Source organism: Dama dama, chromosome 15, assembly GCF_033118175.1.
Source record: "Dama dama isolate Ldn47 chromosome 15, ASM3311817v1, whole genome shotgun sequence".
Classification (NCBI taxonomy): domain Eukaryota; kingdom Metazoa; phylum Chordata; class Mammalia; order Artiodactyla; family Cervidae; genus Dama; species Dama dama.
This window is the reverse complement of record NC_083695.1, coordinates 41,225,915-41,232,900: the sequence shown is the minus strand read 5'-3', so window position 1 is coordinate 41,232,900 and position 6,986 is coordinate 41,225,915.

Sequence of the window (6,986 nt, the reverse complement as noted above, 5' to 3'; positions counted from 1 at the left end):
ATTAATAGATTTTCCCAGTTTTATATTGTGTAACACTAGATGTGTATGTGCATGAAGTATGTATATCTTTTGAAACATTTTCCATACTGTTTGAATCTATATATCTAAATCTATATCTAAACATAATACTATAAGATATATATGTAAATTTATGTATTATAATTTTATTTCTTCCATATGCAGGCTTAACATAATATAACCTATATTTCCACCAACTATATATCTATCTAGCTGTAATTTTGCTTTCTTTCTGTCTTATTAATGTAGACCAACAATTACCAATTTGAAAATGTGAAAGGAAGAAAATGTTATAACTAAACTAAAATTCAATTTAGATAAGAGTAAATTAACAAGAAACAAGTAAAACCTTAATAGAAAAATATCCTACTCCAATATATTATTGGAGTATCCTATATTCACATCAACCAGCTCTATGATAGTTTATTTTTTCCAGGCTAATGAGGGAAAAAAAATCACATCCTTTATTTTGCATTTTGCCTGTTGCTAATGAAGTTGACCATACAGCCTATTGAACATATTAATTTTTCTCTATGAAACATTTTTCCTTCCCAATGATCATTTCTTAATAAGACTTATGGTCAGTGTAAATAATAAAGCTAACATGTTTTCCCAATGGAGTTTATTAAAGCATTCTTTCCACAAAGAATTGAATTATCAAGGTTGTCATTCTTTTGTGCCAGCAGATACATTACTCTTCTCTGTTCAATATTATACAGACATTTATTCATCCCTGTGCCAGTACAAACATGTTATTCCACCTCCTAACATATTTTTATAGTGGTAGTAGTTTGACCTCTTTGCATTTGATTATTATAACATCTATAAAGTTTCATATATATGCTTAACCCAGTTTCTTAAAAATTTTGTTGATGTTTTAATTGAGATTTAAATATTTTAATATTAAAATAGTAGGGTTTTTTTCTATTAAGGTTTTATTTGGTTGTTATCAATTTACTCTTATCTAAATTAAATTTTAGTTTGCTTATAATATTTTTTTTCTTTTACATTTTCAAGTTTGTTATTGCTGGTCTTCATCAATTGGATGGAAAGAAAGCAAAATTACAGCTAAATAGACAATAAATCATTTATTCATTATATGAAAAAATGGCCAGTAACTTCATTATTGACTCATTGTATAGTTATACATCTTTAAAAATAAAGAGGTTATTTATGAACACTAAAGTATTAAAGGAACTTAGTGTCTTCTTACAAGGTAAGTGTAGAAATAATTACTGTTTAATATATGTTCCAGCAATTACCAGCTAGAAAATAGTGAAAATAAATGAAAGAAATTATAAGAGACATCCTGTCACCTGAATGTATTTTGAAATACACATATTGTGAAATGGGTATTACCTGAAAAGAAAATTCACACAAATTCGCTGAGATAGTAAACCTGGGTTGTGAGAGTGGGAAGGGATAAGCGTAACAGGTAAGAGCCATAGTGCCCGACTTCCATCCCACCTCTGGTCATTACCAGCGCCGTGACCTTGGAGCAATCACACGGCCACTGTGTGGCTCAGTCTCCTCAACTGTAAACTCCAGATGTTAATAATAGATATCCCATAACATTTTGTAGGATTGGAATGCATCAATACTGTATACATATAATACTGCCTAGAATAACAAGGACATGAGCTTGTCAGTTATTCATATTGTGTAAAACCTGAAAATGTTAATATTTGGCAAGTGAATTCCAAACTCAAAAGGATTTTCCTTGGAATGTAAAGCAGTCATTTAAAAATTGAATAAATTAAAAATAAGTATGAATAATAAGGGCACTATGAAAAACAGCCAAGTATATCTATTATTATGAGCTATTAAGTACAAAGTTAGATACAATGGAAAGATATTGGGAGGATTAATAGAATTATAACCCTGGAATTTTCTGTAAAGATTCATTACAATATTAGTAATACCAACTACCATGGATTAAGGCTTGATACATGTCAGATATTCTAGTAGACTTTTTCTAAATTAATTTTTACTGGAGTCTAGTTGATTTACAATGTTTTAGTTTCTTCTGTACAGCAGAATAAATCAGTTATATATATATATATATGTTTATATATATATATATATAATCTTTTTCTGAATTATCCCCATACAGATCATTACAGAGTATTGTGTGGAGTTCCCTGTGCTATACAGTAGGTCCTTATTGGTTACCTATTTATAGGTACCAAGTATACATAGTAGTGTGTATGTATAATCCCAATCTCCCAATTTATCTCTCCCTCTCCAATCCCCTTGGTAACTGTAAGTTTATTTTCCACATCTGTGACCCTGTTTCTGTTTTGTAAATAACTTTATTTCTATCTCTTTTTTAAGATTCCACATATAAGCGATATCATGATATTTATCTTTCTCTGCCTGACTTACTTCACTCAGTATGACAGTCTCCAGGTCCATCCATGTTGTTGTAAATGGCGTTTTTCATTCTTCTTAATTACTGAGTAATTCCATTGTGTGTGTCTACCATATCTTCTTAGATATTCTAGTAGTCTTTTAACCAGCATGCACCATTACAGCAAGTAAGGTGATTTGTTACTATCTCATGCTGTAGGTAAAGATGTAAGAAAACAGAGGCATTGAACGGCTTATTACTAGCTGTGTCCTAACAAAAGGCAAGGAAGTATTTTAAGTATGAAATAATAAATGTCAATCATACATTACATCCTGTGTACTTTATTAAATATTTTTAAAGTTATACAAATAAAACTGGATACCTCATGAATCAGATTGGGCACAGAGTTTTAGTTCAATAAACATAAAAGCCAACCTATAAAGCCTTGGTGAATAATGTTAGCCTCCCTATTATTTTCTTCATGAGGTCTGTAAGCAGACACACAGAGTAAAATAGTGTTACCAAATCCACATGACAGGACAATGAGTTGAGAAACAAGGTGATGGAGCAAGGAATAGTGACTTTATTTGGAAAGCCAGAAAACCGAGAACACGGTGAACTAATGTCCTAAAGAACCATCTTAATTCCTGGTAGAATTCAGGCATTTTGATGCAAAGGGAAAAGGGAAAGCAGAAGAGAGTTTAAGATTAAAGGATAAAGGCAGATGGCAGACTTCTTGGTGTTACCGTGCCTTCAAGGGAAACAAAACCTTTCTTCTTCCACTTGTGCATGTAGGTATCATAAGGCTCCTGCAAAACTTCAAGTTAGCAGTTATATTTGCTTTACCACTCCTATCACTGCTTATCCACAGGATTGCTAGGCTGAAAGCAAACTTATTGACAACAAATAATAGCCATAACTAACCCAGGGTTGGGATGTGAACTGTCTTAAGGGAATTTAATGAGCTATTTGGGCACAAGCAACCTTTGTCTAATGCTTAACTCATGATGTGCAGGGTTAAAAGAATAGAATACATAGCCTTAAGAATGAGGGAGTCACATTCAACATGGTGTCAGTTCTGTTCTTCCTCTGTAACAGTAAGCTAAAGGATACCTTAAGCCTCCTCTTGCCACATTCTCATCCTCCAGCTCATCTTTCTCGCATCACCTCTATACCTTCTCCAACTGCCTTTCTTTTTCTTCTGGCTTTGCTGTATTCCCACATCTCCCATTTCTGGAAGATGCACTTGATACCCTAATCTAATAGAATTTCTTGATACAACTAGCACTCCCTCCTTTTCTGTTTCCCCAAATTTCAATTGATAAGTCTGATTTGTAATATAATACAGTAATTGATTTCTTTTCATCACATACTTTAATTAAACATATAAGTATGTCTACCTCTCTCTCTGTACATGCAAATTTTAAACACATTTTAATGTTTATAATCATCTCTCACATGATATTTTAATGACATAGAGATCTTCTATTATATGAATGTTTACCGTGGTTTTCAACCAGTTCTCAGTTGTTGAAAAATTTGGTTGTTTTGCATTTTTCATTCCTACAAATAACTGTAAAACAAACAGCCTTGCAGTTAATTATACTAAAAATCTGACCATATGCTTAATTATTTCCTTAGGATAAATTTCTAGTAATTGAATTTTTAGTTCATTGTTTATACATATTGTTAAGGCTTTTGATACACATAATCAAATTACCCTCAAATAGTCCAAGTCTATACACATTTAAATCCACTCCAGCAGTGACTGAGTGATAATTTTAAAAAAAGTATCTCATTGATGTATTAATTTGCATTTCACAGTAAGGTGTGAAATTGTTTAATAATGTTACTTTTGCCAAAAACTATAGCCAGTGGTCTTCATAGCATTTTTTAATTTAACCAGTTGAGATTGAAACTGTAATAGCTCAGCATGGTATACACACATAGACATACACACTAAACATATTTTTTATGCATTAAATAAACACACACATGCATACATATTTCAAATCACTGGTTTAACACTTTAACAGTCAAATAGGTAGAAGTCTAACTTTCAAATATTAGTACTTACCATATAAAACAGTGTTTTTCATGTGTTTCCAAGTCCATGAGTGGTTTGTGTAATAAATTTAGAGGATTGAGATAAACTTTTTCCCAAACTACCATAAAATAGAACAAAGAGAACAATATATGGATGTGTATATGTTCTTTTTTTTCCATTTTATTTCATTTTATTATTTTATATTGGAAGAGCTAGTTAACAGTTTTCTATTAATTTCAGGTATGCAGCAAAGTGATTCAGTTATATATGTGTCTATTTTTTTCAAATGCTTTTCCCATTTAGGTTGTTACATAATATTAAGCAGAATTCCCGGTGCCATACAGTAGGTCATTTATGGTTATCAATTTTAAATATAGTACTGTGTACTGTGTATTTATATGTACATATAAATCCCAAATTCAGTAACTATTCCTCCTCCTCACCCTGCTGGTAACCATAAGTTCATTCTCCAGTTCTGTTTTTCTTTCTCAAGTTTGCTTTGGCTATTCGGGGTCTTTTGTTGTTCAGTAGCTCAGTCATGTCTGAATCTTTGCAACCCCATGGACAGCAGCACACCAAACTTCCCTGTCCTTCACTATCTCCCTTAGTTTGCTTAAACTCATGTCCATTAAGTCCGTGATTCCATCCAGTTATCTCATTCTCTGTCAGCCACTTCTCCTCCTGCCCTCAATCTTTTCCAGTATCAGGGCTTTTCCAATGAGTTAGTGCTTCATGTCAGGTGGCTAAAGTATTGGAGCATCAACTTCATGCTTCAAGCATCAGTCCTTCCAATGACTATTCAGTGTTGATTTCCTTTAGAAATGACTGGTTTGATCTCCTTGCTGTCCAAGGGACTCTCAAGAATCTTCTCCCTCACCACGGTTCGAAAGCATCAATTCTTCAATGCTCAGCCTTCTTTATGGTCCAGCTCTCACATCTGTGCATGACTACTGGAAAAACCATAGCTTTGACTATATGGAACTTCATTGGGAAAGTGATATCTCTGCTTTTTAATATGCTGTCTAGGTTTGTCATAGCTTTTCTTACAAGGAGCAAGTATCTTTTAATTTCATAGCTGCAGTCACTGTCCACAGTGATTTTGGAGCCCCAAAAATAGAGTCTGTCACTGTTTCCCTATCTATTTGCCATGATGTGATAGGGTCCGAATCCATGATCTTAGTATCTTGAATGTTGAGGAGCTTTAAGCCGTATTTTTCACTCTCCTCTTTCACCTTCATCAAGAAACTCTAGTTCCTCTTCACTTTCTGCCATTAGGGTGGTGTCATCTGCATATCTGAGGTCATTGATATTTCTCCCAGAAATCTTGATTCTAGTTTGTGCTTCATCCAGTCTGTCATTTAACATGATGTACTCTACATATAAGTTAAATAAGTAGGCTGGCAATATACAGCCTTGACATACTCTTTTCCCAGTTTTGAACCAGTCTATTCTGTGTCCAGTTCTAACTGTTGCTTATTGACCTGAATACAGGTTTCTCAGGAGGCAAGTAAGGTGGTCTGGTATTCCCATCTCTTTAAGAATTATCCACAGTTTGTTGTGATCCACACAACGGCTTTAGCATAGTCAATGAAGCAGAAGTAGATGTGTTTCTGGAATTCCCTGGCTTTTTCTATGATCCATCGAATGTAGGCAGTTTGATATCTGGCTCCTCTGGGTTTTTCTAAAACCAGCTTGTACATCTGGAAGTTCTTGGTTCACATACTAATGAAGCCTAGCTTGAAGAATTTTGAGCATAGTCTTGCTAGCATGTAAAATGAGTGCCCTTCTTTAGGATTGGAATGAAAACTGATCTTTTCTAGTCCTGTGACCACTCCTGACTTTTCCAAATTTGCTGGAATATTGGGTGCAGCACTCTAATGGCAATTTTTTTTTTTTTTTTTTTTTTTTTAGCATTCGAACTAGTTCAACTGGAATTCCATTGTATCCACTAACTTGATTTGTAGTAATGCTTCCTAAGGCCCACTTGACTTCACACTCCAGGATGTCTGGCTCTAGGTGAATGACCACACCATCATGGTTATCCGGGTCATTAAGAACTTTTTTGTACAGTTCTGTTTATTCCTGCCACTTCTTAATCTCTCTTGCTTCTATCAGATCCTTATCATTTTTGCCCTTCATTGTGCCCATTTTTGCATGAAATGTTTCCTTGGTATCTCTAATTTTCTTGAAGAGATCTCTAGTCTTTCCCATTCTATTTTTTTTTTTTTTTCCTCTAGTTCTTTACATTACTCACTCAAAATGTCTTTCTTATCATTCCTTGCTATTCTTTGGGACTCTGAGTTCAGATGGGTATATCTTCCCTTTTCACCTTTGCCTTTCTTGTCTCTTCTCAGCTATTTGTAAGGCCTCCTTAGACAAATCTTTGTCTGCTTGCATTTCTTTTTCTCGGGGATGGTTTTGGTCACCACCTCCTATACAATGTTATGACCCTAAATCCATAGCTCTTCAGGCACTCTGTCTCCCAGATCGAATCCCTTGAATCATTTGTCACCTCCATGGTATAATCATAAGGGATTTGATTTAGGTCACACTTGAATCTGAGCCTGTATT